The 17,600-nt window shown below is 41.8% G+C and overlaps 1 protein-coding gene across 1 annotated transcript in view; it reads right to left on the bottom strand.

Annotated features, from left to right (window-relative positions):
• The window catches only part of vill (villin-like), a 112,164-nt gene extending 95,278 nt beyond the window's left edge, over window positions 1-16,886 (bottom strand). The window contains exon 1 of the mRNA XM_039753701.1: window positions 16,767-16,886. The gene's annotated coding sequence lies outside the window, so the exon portion shown is untranslated. The remainder of the gene's footprint in view (window positions 1-16,766) is intronic.
• Window positions 16,887-17,600: the final 714 nt, after the last annotated feature.

Here is a 17,600-nt window from a genome sequence, read left to right as displayed (position 1 = left end):
TGCACTGAGCCTGTGACTGTGAAATGGAGGAAGTCATTGGCTCACCTTTCCATCAGAGATCACCATCACCCCTATAAGGCCTGACCTAGTCCTCTGGTCCGCTTCACTACATACAGTTGATATCTTTGAGCTCACCATACCTGAAGAAGAATCAGTGGATGAGACATCTGAGATGAAAAAGTCATGCTGTGAAGAGTTTGCTGCCAAAGCACATTATTGGGTCTGGAGCAATAAAGGCTGCCTATTGCAAGTGGGATGCAGAGGTTTTAAGTCAAACTACCACCGGGCTGCTCAGAGATCTGGAAATCATTGCCGGGCTTTAAAACAAAATAATATCAAATCAAATCTGCTTCAGATGTGGCAGAAAAGAGCAGCCAGTGGCTTTGGCTGAAGGGGCACGACCTCATTTGGACTCAAAAATAGTGATGCTGAAGAGTAGGTAGACATTTAGGTGGGGCAGTTCTGGAGTACTAGAAGTCATCGAAACCTCCAGAGACATAGTGAGCTAATAAACAACACATCAAGGGAGGAGGATATCCATCCATCCATTATCCACCCCACTAAATCCTAACTACTGGGGTCTACTGGAGCCAATCCCAGCCAACACAGGGCGCAAGGCAGGAAATAAACCCTGGGCAGGTCACCAGCCCACCGCAGGGCATGCACACACACTAGGGACAATTTAGAATCGCCAATGCACCTAACCTGCATGTCTTTGGACTATTTTCTCAGTCCATTTCTTGGACTGTGGGAGGAAACTGGAGTACCCGGAGGAAACCCATGCAGACACGGGGAGAACATGCAAACTCCATGCAGGAAGGACCTGGGAAGTGAACCCGGGTCTCCTAACTGCAAGGCACCAGCACTACCCACTGCGCCACCATGCCACCCTAGGAGGAGGATATCCACCTCAAAATTCATCCATTCCAAACAGTCTTCACTGACATTAACACAAAGATCATCTCTTGGAAGTGTATCACAATGGATGACCCCTTATCCTGTGTTACAAGAACATGGGTAAAAAAGTTTGCAAAAATACAATTAATGATAAACTGAAGTACCCCAGTATATTGATGCAGGTGCAAGAAATGGAGGTCATCCAAATTGAGGAATGAGACAGATCAAGCTCTAAAGCAAATACAATGAAGTGCAGTATAATGGCCTACTGCCTGTGACCGGAGCACCAAAAGCTATAGCTTCCTTGTGGAATGAGCACTTTGAACAATATAAAATAGGTACACTAACACCTCGTGGTCTCCAAATGGACGGCGACAGAATGTCTTCAGAAGAATGCAGTTTCACTTCAGCCAGGCTCAGAGTCAAAGAAGTCTCTCTCCTTAGCCTGTGACTAAGTACTTGCTAAACCAGTTTGGGAGAACAATACACATTTATTCGTTATAAAAAGGAATCTTGGGCAACAGCTAGCAGGGCCAGGAGTGGAACTGGTCAGGCTGCAGAGCCAAAGAACACAAGATGGATGAAACAGAAAGTCAGAATTCCTTCCAGTCTTTACTGCTTTCCCTATTTTTGCCGTAATGTTCACTAATGCATCACAAACTACGGACCACACTATGACACCCTGGGTAAGACATCTGGCACATACTGTATCTTTGCTGCCTGTCCTTTAGGTCACTTCATCATCCGCTGTAAGGCACAAGAACAGAGATGATTAAAAACGAATGTGTGGTTTGTGCTGCTGCCTCTCAGCTCCAACTGGATGAAACTGATTGAAGCTCTGATCACCCTCAGAGTGCAATCTGCAGGTCCTCCCCATGTCTGTGTGATGTTTCTTCAGGGATTTGGGTTTCATCTTTCATCCTAAAGGCATACAGGTAAGGTTGGCTGGTGACACTACATTGACCCATTCTGAGTGTATGTGCATCCTGTGATGTTTTGAATATTCTCAATTATCTGTGAACAATTATCTGAGCTTGTGTGAATAGTTTGATATTATAAACAGGTAGTGGATCAGGCTTAAGACAAGAACCACCCCTGGCAAGGTACACTTGCTCCAGTACAATAAACATAACATGGATAAATGTCACAAAGGGGCTTGGCGTGAGGAGATGTGAGTCCACCATGTCGGCTCATCCTTATTAACAGTTAAAAAATCTACAAGCTGACACATTATTGCTTGTGGAAGTGTGACTATAAAAGAAGGACCTGAATGCTAACTTAGTTCATTTTTCCTTTGTTCCAAAAGTGATGGTTCACTTGTTTATTCCTGTAGCAACGATGGTCAGGATGTTGTGCTTCACATTATTTGATGAGCTGTATTGAATGAGGCAGGACATTTGCACTCTGTAAAATGATTGATTTAATCTATTGGCAGATTAACAGGGGAAGTGCATAAGGCATTAGTCTCTCAATTACAGGACTTCTTGTTCCGCTTCTTCATCACACTCGCTTCATGTCACCTAAGGGCCATGTCACATTATGCGACTTTTCCAATGATTTTCAGTCCTAGACCTTCATTTATATAATCGTCATAAGTTGATGGCGGGCTCCAGTGAAGGTTAGTCGAGTGATGTGACAAATACTGCAGACATGCAGGCTTGATTTTGTCTTTAGTTGTAGGGGAAGGCTGTGTGTGCAGGAGAGCTGTCAACCAATGAATGTTCATACGGAGGTGCAATGCATACGGTGCAGTAACAAAGAATAAGGAATGTGGGTGTTTTAGACCTCACAAACAGAAGAGAAGCGTGTCTATCTGATGTCTCATGTTTTATGTACCATGACACAATGGAAAAAAGAAAATACAAAAGTCCCGAGATTGAGGCTGAATTTGCTGTACCTGTTAACCCTTTGTACAGCATGGGCTCCTTCAGGCAGCACATTATTGCCTGTCACAAAATGGGGCGAGCATCATTTTAGTAGAGTTAGATCACAGTTGTTAAAGATGATGTGTCCAGAAATTTTCAGTCATGTAAACTGATGTGGTCTGGTGGTGGGATCAGCAACTGCAGTTGACAAGTCTGACATATCTTACTAACAGAAGTTGCGTAATGTGAACATCAGCTTATCCTGTGTAAAAAAATTTTATATTGAAGTCATAAGGGGCCATAAATAAAGACATCAGCAAACTACACAGTAATACTAATTAATGTCATCACTGCCTTATGCCCGTTGCTTGCTGGGATAACCTCCAGCTTCCCTGTTACGTTACTCTGGATAAACAGGTTGGTTAAATCGATGAAAGGACTGATGCCATCACGTTTTCTAAGTGCATTAGACTTTTACATTGGCTTGTAAGGCCAATTAAAGGTCTGAAGCCATCAGGAGGGTGGAGGAGGTGGACACAAGGCCAGAAGGCAGAAGCAAAACGCCACCTGCATTAAAAATGTGCCGGTAGCACTAAACGAGAGAAACGTGAGAGGACCAGCTGTCAACCATTTCTCATGTAATCAATCAACATCAGTGGTGACAAAGAGTATGAGAAAGAGACTCCCTGTGGGTCAAGTGTTACACTCATTTAATTTAGATATTACAGCTCTTACAGTTTAATTAATGAATCTGTATACAACCTTGGGCTGTTGATCAATGGCCACCTGTCCCTCAATGACCATGTTGCAGCAGTCTTGTAGATTCACTCTACACATCATCTGAGAGGTCCGACCGTATCTGACAAAGTTTACGGCACAACTCCTGGTCCAGGTTGTGATCTTGTCAGGTCTGGACTACTGCAAATCACAGGAATACCTGCTTGTGTCAATAAAGTACTACAGATGATTGAAAAAGCAGTGGAACGTCTTGTCTTCAACCAGCCGAGGTAGACACACGTCACTCCTCTTTTCAGATCACCACAATGGCTCCCTATAGTGGCACTATTTAGTTCAACTTTTTGATAGTTGTCTACAGAGAAATCAATAGGACAGAACTTATACATATAGAGAGACACTTGCGAGGTCCTGTGCTTCTCCTTGACCAATCAAGTCTGCTGATGAATGGTGTCTGGAGATGTCACCCCTGTGTGGCATCAAATCTCAATCGAGCCCCTTTTCATGCCTAGCTCCTAGCTGCTGAATCAGGCTGTCCAACTCCATTAGAAATACTGACTGCCTCAGTGTGCTCAAGAAATGTTTGAAGACTCTTTTGTTTAGTAAATTTCTATCTAACTGATAATAGCAGGTAGTTTTTGTAACTCGCTGGCATTTTGTTCTGAGCTTTTCACTTGTGGTCTTCAATTTTGTACCCTTGTCCAGTCGCACTTGTTCCCAAACAGTCCCCAGACTGCTGTTTACACAATTATGTCGACCTCTTTTGTGAGTCACTTTGGATTAAAACATTGACTAAGCTAATACATGTAAAACGTAAATGCAAATATGTAAAATAATTTCATAAAGTTGCACTCAGGAAATAGTAAGAGGAAATGCTGGTTGCAGAGGAATGAATGACTACACTCAGAAATGTGTATCTACTACGTAACCTGCATTTTCTAACCTGCTTAAGTCAGTTCAGAGCTGTGGGGGGGATGAAGCATGTCTAGGAAGCATCAACCACAAGACAACAACAACAACAACAACAACATCAACAGCGTATTTCTTGTATAGTCCAACATCACACAAGGAATGCCTCAATGGGCTTTAACAGGCCCTGTTTTTGTACAGGCCACCAGCCTTGACTCTGAAAGAAGACAAGAAAAACTCCCAGAAGAAACTTGTTATAAAAAAGATGGAAGATATTTTGGGGTTGGGTGTCAACAAATGTGGCAAATATAACAAACCCAAGAAAATACAAGTAATTCTCTTCACAGAGCTAGGTGGGCAACCTATCATTGCCACCTCAGAAATACAATAGTGCAAACAGACCCAGAATAGAGATGTGGTCGATTGCAGGGCCAGTTCACACACACTCACACATACACACACTTGCACACAAATGACCAGTTTAAAGAAGTTAATTTTGGCTAACAGGCATATCTTTCAGCGAGCCACCATAGCACCAGGAGATAAACCAACACCTGGCTAAAATTCAGACTAAGCTTCTGGAGCTTTGAGACAGCACCACTACCCAACATGCTATTCACTTCTACCCTAATACACTTTGCAATTTATTTTTATTAGAATATACCACAAATATTTTTTGTAATTAAGAGTAACTTCTCATCTTAAGGAACAACTGAAAGATTTCAGTTATCAGATGAGGTGGCTCGGCCATCTGATCAGAATGCCTCCTGGATGCCTCCCTGGTGAGGTGTTCTGGGCACGTCTAACCGGGAGGAGGCCCCGGGGAAGACCCAGGACACGCTGGAGGGACTATGTCTCCCGGCTGGCCTGGGAACGCCTCGGGATTCCCCCTGGAAGAGCTGGAAGAAGTGGCCGGGGAGAGGGAAGTCTGCTGCTGCCCTCACGACCCGATCTCGGATAAGAGGAAGATGATGGATGGATAAACTATTTGAAATTTTATATAACAAAAAATTAAAATTGCCTAGGGACACCCAACAACTCTGTAGATACTCGATCTCTCTCTCTCTCTCTCTAAGAACATACAACATCTGAAGTGACAGTTTGCCTTATTTACCAAGTGAAGTTCTCTCAGTTCCTCCTTGGAGGCAGCTGTACACAGAATTATTGTTTATTACACAAAGGCAGGCATCAAAGGTAACCTAAAAACTGGATCTCAAGTTGGTAAACTGGCAGGAGACTAAAAGTGAAGACTAGAGGAGAATGTTCCATGTGGAGAAGAGTCCCTCAGCGATCTGTCCTGAGTGCGTTACTTCAGGATAGTCATTTCAGTATGGTTGGTAAACTTGTTAAATTCTCAGATGACACAAAATTGGACTTGGACAAGCTTCAGAACTGGCCAGACACTTGAAAAATGAAGATTAATGTAGAAACGTGCAAAGTTCCACAGATGGCCAAAAGGAACAGCAATTATAAATATGGGAGACACTGTCCTATAGAAAGCACCTTCTGAAAAGGATTTCAGAGTTTATCGTGACACCACATTTTCATCATTTAAACCTGGGGTTCTCAATGTCAGTCCTGGGGACACCCTGTGGCTGCAGGTTTTTGTAGCTTTTAATTGGAATCCTGGGATAATTAAGTAAACTGTTATTTCACAGATTCTGTGTTTTGGGAACAATATAGAAATTAGAAAACTAAGTTTGGTAAAAAAAAAAAAATATGAATATGTACTAAACAGTTATATGGTAACAATATATATTTTTTTCTTTTTAACAATATTTTCATCTTAATATTCATTCTATTTCTCCGGGTGTTCTAATTGTTTAATTGGTCCATTGTTTTCTAATTAGTGGGTCTGAAGCTAAAGTAGTTGCAGCCGTTCATGATTCAGTGTTGTTTGCCTGGGTGTCTGCTCTGCTAGTTTTTATTTTATTGTCGTTAATAAGATACAATGAAGGGGGAAAACTGCACGGAGAAAGGGCAAAATATAATGAACTCAACAAAAGAGACGTAAGCATTTAAATCCAAAGCAAAAGGAGAAATATTTCTAAATGTCTTATAAATGTAAAAATCACCCTGCTGTGCTTTCTTAACGTAGAATAAGAGAAGATAAAAAACAGCAGCTAATTAACTGAGATCAGTGTTATCAGTTGTCACTGATTATGAATCAGATTGAAGCAAAAACCTGAAGCCACAGTGACCCTCAGGACCGACATTGAGAACCCCTAATCTAAACTAATGCATAGTAGTGATTAAAAAGGCAAATAAAATGTTAGGTTATATTTTTAAAACTGTTGAATATAAATTGACCACCGTTCTGCTCAGAATATTTAATGCACTAGTGAGACGACATCTGGGGTACTGTGTGCAGTTCTGGGCACCAAATGAAAAGAAAGTAGCACTTGAAGCTGTACTGAGGAGAGTAGCCAGAAGCATCCCTGGAATTAGAGACTTGTTCTACTCTGACAGACTCAGAGAATTAAACCTGATTGATCTCAAGCAGAGCAGACTGTGTGGAGACCTAATTCAGGTCTTCAAATTCTCAAAGGCATTGCTGAAGTAGATCCAGAAGAATTCCTTCAACTTAAGGGTGAATCATGTATTCGAGGATACCAAGGGGATGTGCATTAAGGATTAAAGCCAGAAACCACTTCTTTATGCAAAGAGTTGTGGGAATCTGAAAGATACTAGCAAGACATGTAGTTAACGCAGGAACCTTGACAACTTCTAAGAAGTATCTGGATGAGATGTTGGGACATCTAGACAAACAAGCTTGGTGGACTAAATGTTCTTCTCTCATTTATCAAATTTCTTATGCTCTTAGGATAAATTTAAAGTAAGTTGAACTCTAAATGCCTGTTCTCCATTTTTGGGGCCTGGACAGGAGCAAAGCCAATCTGTGGAGTTTGGAGGTCAAGCTGCCTAGGGTGAGGCCTATTTTGGGCAAGCAAAGTATGACCCTGGGCTGGTTGTGTGGGTCTCCTAGAAGCCTCACACCATTTTCACTATAAGATTGCACTCAATTCATAAAAAAGAGATTTTCTAAGACCAACCCAGCAGTTGTTCACTGTAGGCATTTTTCCTGTGTATATTTGCCACCACATGCCTTTGATTGTGTGCTCATGATACAACCCCCGGCATCTCTGTGCATGTTGTTCTTTGTTTTGTTTTGTTGCTTTTGGAGGTGTCCACCATGGTCTGTGACAGCAAGGAAATTTGCTTAACCTAGGTTGCCAGTATTTAGAGAAACAATAAACACATCTGGTTCCAGGCTCAAACTTTTGCTTGTGTCTCGGTTTTTTCCAATGTGGTGTTCAACATAAAGTCCTGCTGCTTGCCACCAGCCACCAGAAAACACTCACTAATACTAAGAATTGTATGTTTTTTCCTTTGTTTTATTTGCATCTGACCCTGGGAGTGACCCTAATTTGGTGGGGAAAAGGTACATTCAGCACTGGCAGAAAGAATAAGGACAACATTCAAAGAATCTAAGAAAAGTCCTATGCACCATCTGATGACCACAGGGGGCACACCCGTGGAAAAAGTGTTTAGTGTCTGAAAATGAACACAAGATGGGTTTTTCATATATATACGTATTTTTTCTTTACTTCATTTTTCTTTTTTGAGAAGACAGCAGTAGTTTCACCTTTGACAAGCCTTCGTGACAGAAGGTTATTCAACAGAGAGAGGAAATACGCAGGAAATTCACCAAGGACTCTGTTCAGTTTGTACTCACAGAACACCTAAAATATATGTTAAAAAAGAAAGGACAAGACATGATGGCAAGTGTCACACAGTGGACCAAATGCTTCTGCCCCCAAATAGCCTGAGATGACATTACTGGATTGGAAGACAACAGTTAGCCATTGAAACACGCAAAGGAAGAATGTGTAGAAATATTATATATGGGCTAAAAATGAATATTGAGAAATGCAGAAATTATCCATCTATTTTTTAAAGTTGGGTTTTTAGCACAAAGTGCAATCATCCAATACCCAGCCTGCTGGCTATAGTTAGTGGCTTCACTCCATCACAATGTCACACACAACCTGAACAGCTTAGAGTCAAACAAACCTGTCGATTGGGCGTATATAAGAGGTGACCTCAGAAAGTGTTAGGTAGGCCACGTGGACACAAGGAGAACATGCCAACTCCATCCAGATAGAAACCAGGGGCCTCGTGTATAACACAGTGTGTAGATTTCACACTAAATCATGGCATATGGACAAAAGTGGAAATGTGTGTACACACAAAAAATCCAGATGCATAAATCTGTGTATACGGTAAGTTCCATGCACTTCCCCTTTACAAACCCCAACGAATGTGAAATTTAACACATGTACAGGCACATAAGAGCCCCATCGTGACTCCCCCATGAATTGTGCATATTTTAATGCGCAAATCAATATAAATGTCACCTTCCATTCAGTGCTGGGATAAAAAACAATGGAAGAGACGTGAAAAAATTAACGATTTCAGCAAATGCGAAGTGGAGACAAGGAAAAATGTACTAGTTGTTGGCATACGCAGTGGTATAAACAACAAAAGCGTGGCGGAGACACTTGAAAATTCAAGTTCAGAAAGTCAACAATGCCCGAAATAAAAAAGAAGTGGTCAGATATCATAGTCAACATGAAAAGGTGAGTCATAGCCCACCGTCTGTTTATTCTGTTTCAGACAATATTACAAAAGCTGACCCCCGTGTGATGTTCAGGTGGTGATGGTGCTGCTGTGCCGAGCTTGTCTTCAGGCGCTGGCTACACACACACCTCTGCCTGGGAAACCGCTGGGATGCCATCTGGCTGTGTGCTGACGGACGCTGTTCTAGAGTCACAAAATGCAATACTAATGGATGCTGTAAGAGATGTGGCCAATGAAATAAGGAATATAAGAGCTGTACTATGTGATATTGACCACGAATTACATGAACTGGTTAAAAAATAAATGCGGCATCTGATTACCCGTTTTTACATTCTGCTAATTCATTCAAATGAAGTTGTAATATTTTCTGACTGGGCTGATCATTTGGTGGGACAGGGTCAGGTTCATCATAGCACATCTCTTCTGGTACATGCCTGCACAATGCGATACACTTTCTGTGCACTATAGAGCAGCACACTAATAGAGTGGAAATACTTTCTATTTACATAAATAAATTAATTCTCTGAAGGTGCCTTTATAGTGTAGCAGCAGCACCGAACACCAATACGATTCTCTGCTCCTACTTTGAGGTGAGTCGCTGTCCTTAAAAGGACTGCGTGCCTTTTGCCGCACTAGTTGGAAAAAGCACCTGCAACTGTGCAGAGCTACCATTGTTATAGGTTCTCCAGCTATATATGATGTAAGGACAGCTCATTTTTTTGGTGATTCATCCCTGGCTGATGTAACTTGTCTGGCGCCGTTGCAATAGCAATGTGCATGAAGTTGACCTCTCCAATTACATTTGGAAAGCCGGACATTGCTGTGAATTGCATTTTTATGTTTTTCCAGTTCACCATGGTGTAAGGAAATCTTATCTATCTGGATGATAAGCGGATAATACCATCCTATACAGCTGGCATGGTGCAATGAAGTGATGTTTGTGAAATACCCCAAGTTCACGTTGAAAAGCTCCTGTGGCTAAAAAGCCGAGAGAAGACAGAGCTGACTATACTTGCTTAGAAGACTGGCGTCCTTTAACATCTGCAATAAGATGCTGCAGATGTTCTATAAGACGGGTGTGGCGAGTGCCCTCTTCTACGCGGTGGTGTGCTGTGGAGGCAGCATAAAGAAGAAGGACGCCTCACACCTGGACAAACGGGTGAGGAAGGCAGGCTCTATTGTAGGCACGGAGCTGGACAGTTTGATATCTGTGGCAGAGCGACAGGCACTGAGCAGACTCCTGTCAATCATGAAGAATCCACTGCATCCACTGAACAGGATCATCTCCAGACAGAGGAGCAGCTTCAGCGACAGACTGCTGTCACCGTCCTGCTCCACTGACAGACTGAGGAGACCCCACACTATGCGACTCTTCAATTCCACCTGGGGGGTTAAACGTTAACATTATACAAAGTTATTGTCTGTTATACCTGCATTTTTATCACTCCTTAATTTAATATTGTTTTTTATCAGTATGCTCTGCTGGAGTATGTGAATTTCCCCTTGGGATTAATAAAGTATCTATCATCATCATCATCAACTTGCAAAGGAGCAAATACAGCACAATTACTCAAAGTCTGCCTTTGTAAAGCCAGCACCAGTTCAGCACAGAGGGTAGCTCTTGGAAATCGAAATCAACTTAGAAGCCAGTCATTATAATCTATAAATACGCGCTTTCTTCTAATTTTTCCATTTCGGATGTCTTCTAACAATGCTAAAGCAGCCATGGTAGTTCAAATAGTTTGGCCATTCTGTGCATCATTATATTGTTACGGAATGATTACAATCAAGTGAATTAAATTTGTAAGCAATATGCAATTCATTTCGGTACATTTGATAAAACCCACATCATAGACATGAATGTAAAAAAGAAAAGCAGACCACAGAAACAGTAACACTGCTTTGACGCTGGGTGCCACCAGTTTGCAAAACTGAGCAGAAAAGTGCGTACGCAAGGGGGGACGCTGCCGTGAAAATGTGCGTGGCTTTACGTCAAGTTTAGTTTTTATACATCTTGAGGTGAGTGTGGAAACGGGTGTACACGACATTTTTATACATGAGGCCTCAGGTGTTCCCAGAGACCTGAGACAGCAGCAGCACTAATAACTGAGCCATCCGAGAAAGCTTTACTTTAGTTAGTATTTGTTATGATTAAATTAAAAAGACAAACAAGAAAACAAGAGAAAGAAACAACTGCCTTTACTGTCCATGGAGGATGTGGACTCCAGACATTTCAGCTCAGTCCTATAAATCCTTTTACAAAATCTTTCAATGCAAACCATCTGATTTACCGAATGTGTACTCAGCATTGTACATTTTCATATTTAAACACAATACAAATGTGATAAGAGGTCTGATTTCATGTAAATTAACTGTTCATATATTTCTCCAGCACAGATGAGTTCTTCCTATTTCTTCAAACTGCATTGTAGGTTTGGTCCACGAGTACACACTCCCACCCACCCATATTACGGATGATGGCCACAAACTGACAAAAACTATTTAAGATTTTGAAAGCGCAGCCGTTCCTTATTAAATATTTTCACACTTGACGCTCATCAGCATTCATTTTTCAGAACTCTTCGCTCAGCTGAGCAACGGCGGGTTCAGACTTCGTCCATCTGCTAGTCTCATCAAAATAGGTCACTCAACAACCAAAAGAGGATGTTCACAGATTCATTTAAAAAACTGGAATATGAGAGTGGCCAGGACACTGGCTGACTACAGGAACGTTAGGGACATGACCCGATTCCAGATAAAAGACGGTATGAAGGCACTGTGTGCCCATTTTGATTATTTAATCCTGTGATGTGAAATGTGTAACTCAACTAGTGCAGGAACAGACCCCAAGTCAACAAAGCATTGAGCCCCTCTCCCCCAAACTCTATTATCAGCCACAACCTATAGACACATTAAATAAAACTGCATTATTGCACCAAATGCCAGTCTTTAATTGTATTTTTAGGACATCAAATACAATCTAAAAACTTTATTGAGCTAGCTAAGGCGATGGTGCATACCACATCATTTACACAACAATAAGATGACTTGGGATTTGTGTACTTTACATGAAGAGCTAGCAAATGGAGAACAAACACAACAGCCTACACATGATATTCATTCAATAATAAAACACAAATGCAATAACATGAATTGGGAAGTAATATGATCATCGTTTGTGTGCTTTCCTTTCCCACAAGCAATCACAAAAAACACAGTCATTAGTCCACTGGAACTGTGGCTGTCATCACTAAATAAACGGTGTAGAGCTGAATATTGCTGACATGTTGCGTACATCACTGCAGCTGCTGATGATCTAAATATCCAGCGAGCAGCCGGCAGTGAGGTGTACCTGACGGGTTTTATAGAGCTACAAATGATAACATCACCAGCAAACAATATACTGTTGGTCAACTATGATCACCAGGTCTAGAAAAGACAACTAGAGAAGTGGGCCTAAAATCCACACCACCACCCCTAACTTCTTCTGACACAGCTGGTTGAATGTTCTTGAGATGCCCCTCAACCTCTGAACCCTAAGAGGCCTCTTCAGAAATCCATGTACGCAGGGCCTGACTGGGAAGCTTATTCAGGCCAGGAATCCCAAGTCTAACCCAGGCCACATCAGTTTTCTTGTACAGGCACAGACTCAAAAAAAAACCATCAAACAATGTTTTGTCTCAGAATGAATGAGGAGACAGTAGGTTCAGATTTTACACATACGTTTCACTCTTAAATATCGGTCTAATAAAGTGTGGAACAGTCAGTCAGGCATTATCCAGCTCGCTATATCCTAACTACAGGGTCACGGGGGTCTGCTGGAGCCAATCCCAGCCTGCACAGGGCACAAGGCAGGAAACAAATCCCAGGCTGGGTACCAGCCCACCGCAGGGCACACACACACACCAAGCACACACTACGGACAATTTAGAAACGCCAATGCACCTAACCGGCATGTCTTTGGACTGTGGGAGGAAACCCACACAGACACGGAGAGAACATGCAAACTTAATGCAATGAAGCAAACCCAGGTCTCCTTACTGCGAGGCAGCAGCGCTACCACCGTGCTGCTCAAGTGTGGAAAAACACTTCATAAATAAACAAACCAGCTAGTTCTATAATATTTATATCAAAACAAATTTGCAAAAAGCACCGAACCACAAAAAGTAGTTGTCAGTGGAATCCACGGTGACGAGATTATGTTTGCAATTTCAACTGAGAGTCTGGAATCTACACGGCGTCTGGATGGTAACGCTGAATACGTGTTGGTCAAAAAATGGCACTTTCAATTTCTTCAATAGACTAAAGACTCAAGAAATGTCTCAGGGCCACAGAATTCTGTCAAGTACTTTTTAAAGAAGGCACTTAGGAAACAAAAAACTATGAAACATTTCGTGTAACCTATTCAGTCACTCTCTCATCATAGCGCTAAGGTTTAACTGTCAGAACACGAGAGACACACTTTACACACGTCTTAAACAACTATTATCATACACTGATAATTTCTGTATTATCTATTATTTATTTATTATATTACATAACATCAATATTGCTGCTGCTTCTCTGTCCTATCTTTCAACAATGTCTTGTCTTGTTTGTGTTTTAATTTGTTTAATTTTTACATTTTTAAATTTTAATTCTATTTTTAAATTATTACTTGCACATCATGTTGTTACACTGTGGACCCTGAGCTTCGCAATTTCGTCTATCTGTATACTTGTATATGGTTGAGATGACAATAAAGTTCACTTTGACTTTAAAAAAATTGAAATAAAGTAAAAACAAGACACGTTCATTAACAAACATCATGAAATCAAGAACAACTGGAACATTTAAAAGCACAAATCATTCCACTCACATATGTGTTTCATTAATAGAAAAATAAAACACTTTGTGTAGCCTATTCAGTCACTCTAAGGGAAAAAGGAAAAAACAAAAAATGTTAAAAATGTGGCCATACGCTACACTTCATTAAAATCTGAAACAAAATAAATACACAGTAACAAAAACCAAAACTCATACAACATCCAAAGTAATAATTCAAAGTATATTATAACCTTTTAAACAATCTCCATACAGTATATAACTTTAATCTCAAAAACACGAGACGTACGCACCTCTCATCCTAGCGCTCCTGTTTAACTGTCAAGAGCGTGAGACGCACGCAAAGTCAAAACTTGACTTGAACAAAAACAAGAATCCCTCCAACGTTAAACCGAAAGGATTTTTGCCCACTACAGAGCAATAACGCCCGCTCGTCTTCCAGTATAATAACATTATATCATTTCACCATTAGTTTATTTCACTGGCTGCTCTGAATGCCAGGCCAGACCAGGCAGCAGGCCACCGGGAAACCTCCCACTGATTGTAAACATCAGTCCGGCTCTGGATGTATGAAATTGCGAACCATAATGACATGTCTAGACATTAACCTTAATAAATTACATTTATATTGTGCTTGTCTTTCCATAGATAGTGGGTAACCACTTCAACCACCACCAGTGTGTAGAATCCATGTGGATGATGTGATGGCAGCCATTCTTATGCCAGTATGATCACCACACATTAGCTCTTAGGTGGTGAGGGGGTGTGTGAGATAGTTAGCCAATAAGGGACAGAAGATGATTAAACCAGGCAGTGCCACAATAGCAGGACATTTAGTCAGTATTCTCTCTGAAAGATACCCAAGGATCTTTTACATCCACAGAGATTCAGGATTTCAGTTTTATGTCTCATCCAAAGAATGATGCAAATTTTTATGGGACTGATCGATGAGGTCAGTCTCATTATGTCCCAATATCACAAAATACTCACATCAGTGACGAACCATCCATTGCACTCCTGGTAACATTGTGGTTAAGATTAGCGTCATTGTGTGACTCAAAGGCCATTTTGTGTCTGACGTTATGGCCATTACATGACCTATGTTAGGTGCTGTGGACTGCAGTTAGACCCATCTCAGTCAGGGAGTGCTTACCCTGTGGTCTACGTGTGGAACCCACTGGTTCAGTGCAGAGATGGGGACAATGTGCTGTTAAAATCAGCTCTATCATTTGGATGAGATATAAAACTGAGGTCTTGTCTGTGGTTATAAAACATCCTTGGGCATCTTTCGAAAAGAGTAGGGGATACCCCGATGTCCTGGCTAAACTGCCCCTCACAGCCTGGTCGTTCTGGCCCTCTAATTATCCTCTGCCCCCTACTGGCTAACTATCTTCCTCACCCCTTCACCACACGGCCGCTAATGTGTGGAGAGCATACTGGTGCAAACATGGCTGGCCTCATATCGTCCAGGGGGATGCTGCATATTGGTGGTGATTGAAGTGGGCCCCATACTGTCTGTGTAAAGCAATTTGAGTAGGTTAGAAAAGTGCAATATAAATCTAATTAAATATTATTAACTGGGTAGGCTTAACCTCATGGCTTTAAAAAGTGTGGATCTGAACATTAAATGGCCTGAGTCAGCCCAAGGCTCTACCCTGGCTTAAGAGCCCACAATGGCCAATGGTCTATGAGTGTTAAAGGGACCTTTAGAGAACAATGCACAATGTAAACAGGAAAATCATTTGAAACAGGATTTGAAGTCAGCAAGGGAACAATAAAACAAGGTGGAGTTAATGGAGAAAGAACACTCCTTGAATTCAGGACAGACAAGGCACGTCAGCGGCTGAGACGGCCCGGCGGTCCAGGAGCTGAAACACACAGTTGGACCGCTTAGTTTAATCCCTGCTATGGACAAGCAGTGTGACCCATAGCAAGTCATCTGAGTCACATGTGCCCCAGCTATAGAATTATAGAAAAATGCATCGTGTTGTTTGCTTGCAGAGGGATGGAACATACTAGAGAAAGACACTATATAATTGGAATCTTTGAGATTATTTAAATGTTATAGTTGAGTCAGCCATACACACCTGACTTAATGTGAACAGTAACTAGAAGTACACTGCCTTGCACAAACTCATAAAAAGGCCACACAAATACTACAGTATTAGGAGAAAGAATGAAGCCAAGTTTGACTTGGAGACTCATTACTATTTCCAGTGCAAGTGTGAGCTCAGATTGTGGAGTGTACACTTTCACACATCCATACATCCATTTAACTTAATTCACTTTTAGTGTATGCATAGTACACTTTGAGGTACACCCAGGATCAATTTAACATTGCTGATCAACCTCAACATATTGTGCCTGGAATGTGAGAGGAGATCTACATTACATTAAGAAAAAGGCACAGGGAGAATGTGCAAACTCCAGCATTTGAGCCACAACTAGAACAGAGTTGGACTACACACTGCGCCAACGTAATGCCCATCCAACACAAATTCATGTTTTCAAGAAGCACACCAGCAGGAAGCATGAAAGGATACGATAGATAGATAGATAGATAGATAGATAGATAGATAGATAGATAGATAGATAGATATTACTTTAAACTGACCTTCACAAAACCAGATCTCAATCTATTTGGTCCCGAGTTCGCACAATGTCACCCCGAATGTTTCTCGACTGCCACAGATTGAAAGTGCGCAGCCTCAAGAGATCTTCAATATAGTAGTTCGCGATCGGAGTGGAGCTGCTGGCTTCATCATTGAAATAACGCACAACAAATTGGCCGAAACGCAGTCCGCGGATTGTAGGACTGCAGTTCAACGCTAGAAGTACGCTCAAGTCTCGTATGTGTTTAAGGTAAATCAAAGCATATTTAGAACAAAAACTTACCTGGCAGAGGTGTGTGCAAGCGAGTGTGTACAGGACGGATTGCGGGAAAGGTCACACGTTCACTCTTGCTATCTCACTCTCTCTCTACCTCCTTGCAGGCTCGCTGAAGCAGATTTGCCAAGCTCGTTTCTCCGCCCTGCTGAACACACCCTGCCAGCCTCACCTGCATGCCAGAGTCAGAGTCTGAGTCGCTCTCTCTCTCTCTCTCTCTCTCTCTCTCTCTCTCACTCACTCACTCACTCACTCGCTCACTCGCTCACTCTCGGGCACACCTAGCAGGACAGACGAGGACGCGCACACGAGTTTATGTGACTGCGCAGGTTTCTTCCCAACCCTAACAACACACAGATAGTTCGTTGTATAGTTCGGTTAAAATTAATTAAGAAACGTTAACTGATGGTATCGTTCCACAGAGTTGGAACTTATGCGTGAGTTACATGCATAAAGTTAGTCTTTTTTTAAGTGTTATATCTCTTAGTAAGAACCCACCAACTTCCCAAATCCACGTCAACATACCCGACAGATCGGTCAATTCCCAGTTCGTCCAACTCCTAGGCGCACTTTGTTATGTTAAAACGGTGACTTGCTATCCGCTGGGAGTCGCTAGAATGTCGAAGTAAAAACAACCCAGAACTTCATGAAACCCATAATACTTGGCGTGACTCTGCCTTATTTGAATTCTTTATTCGGGGTTGCCCGGTGTCGCAGTTGTTAATTCTGCAGCCTTACGGATACCGCGTCCTGTGTATTAGAGGTTCCTGTGCCTGAGAGTCTCCTTCCTATATGTCAAAGAAGTACAATATCAGTCAAAAGTTTGCACAAATCCAGAAATGT

Source organism: Polypterus senegalus, chromosome 5 (assembly GCF_016835505.1).
Source record: "Polypterus senegalus isolate Bchr_013 chromosome 5, ASM1683550v1, whole genome shotgun sequence".
NCBI lineage: Eukaryota > Metazoa > Chordata > Cladistia > Polypteriformes > Polypteridae > Polypterus > Polypterus senegalus.
Note: the sequence above shows the minus strand (reverse complement) of the source record. Positions and strands in the feature narration are given on the sequence as shown.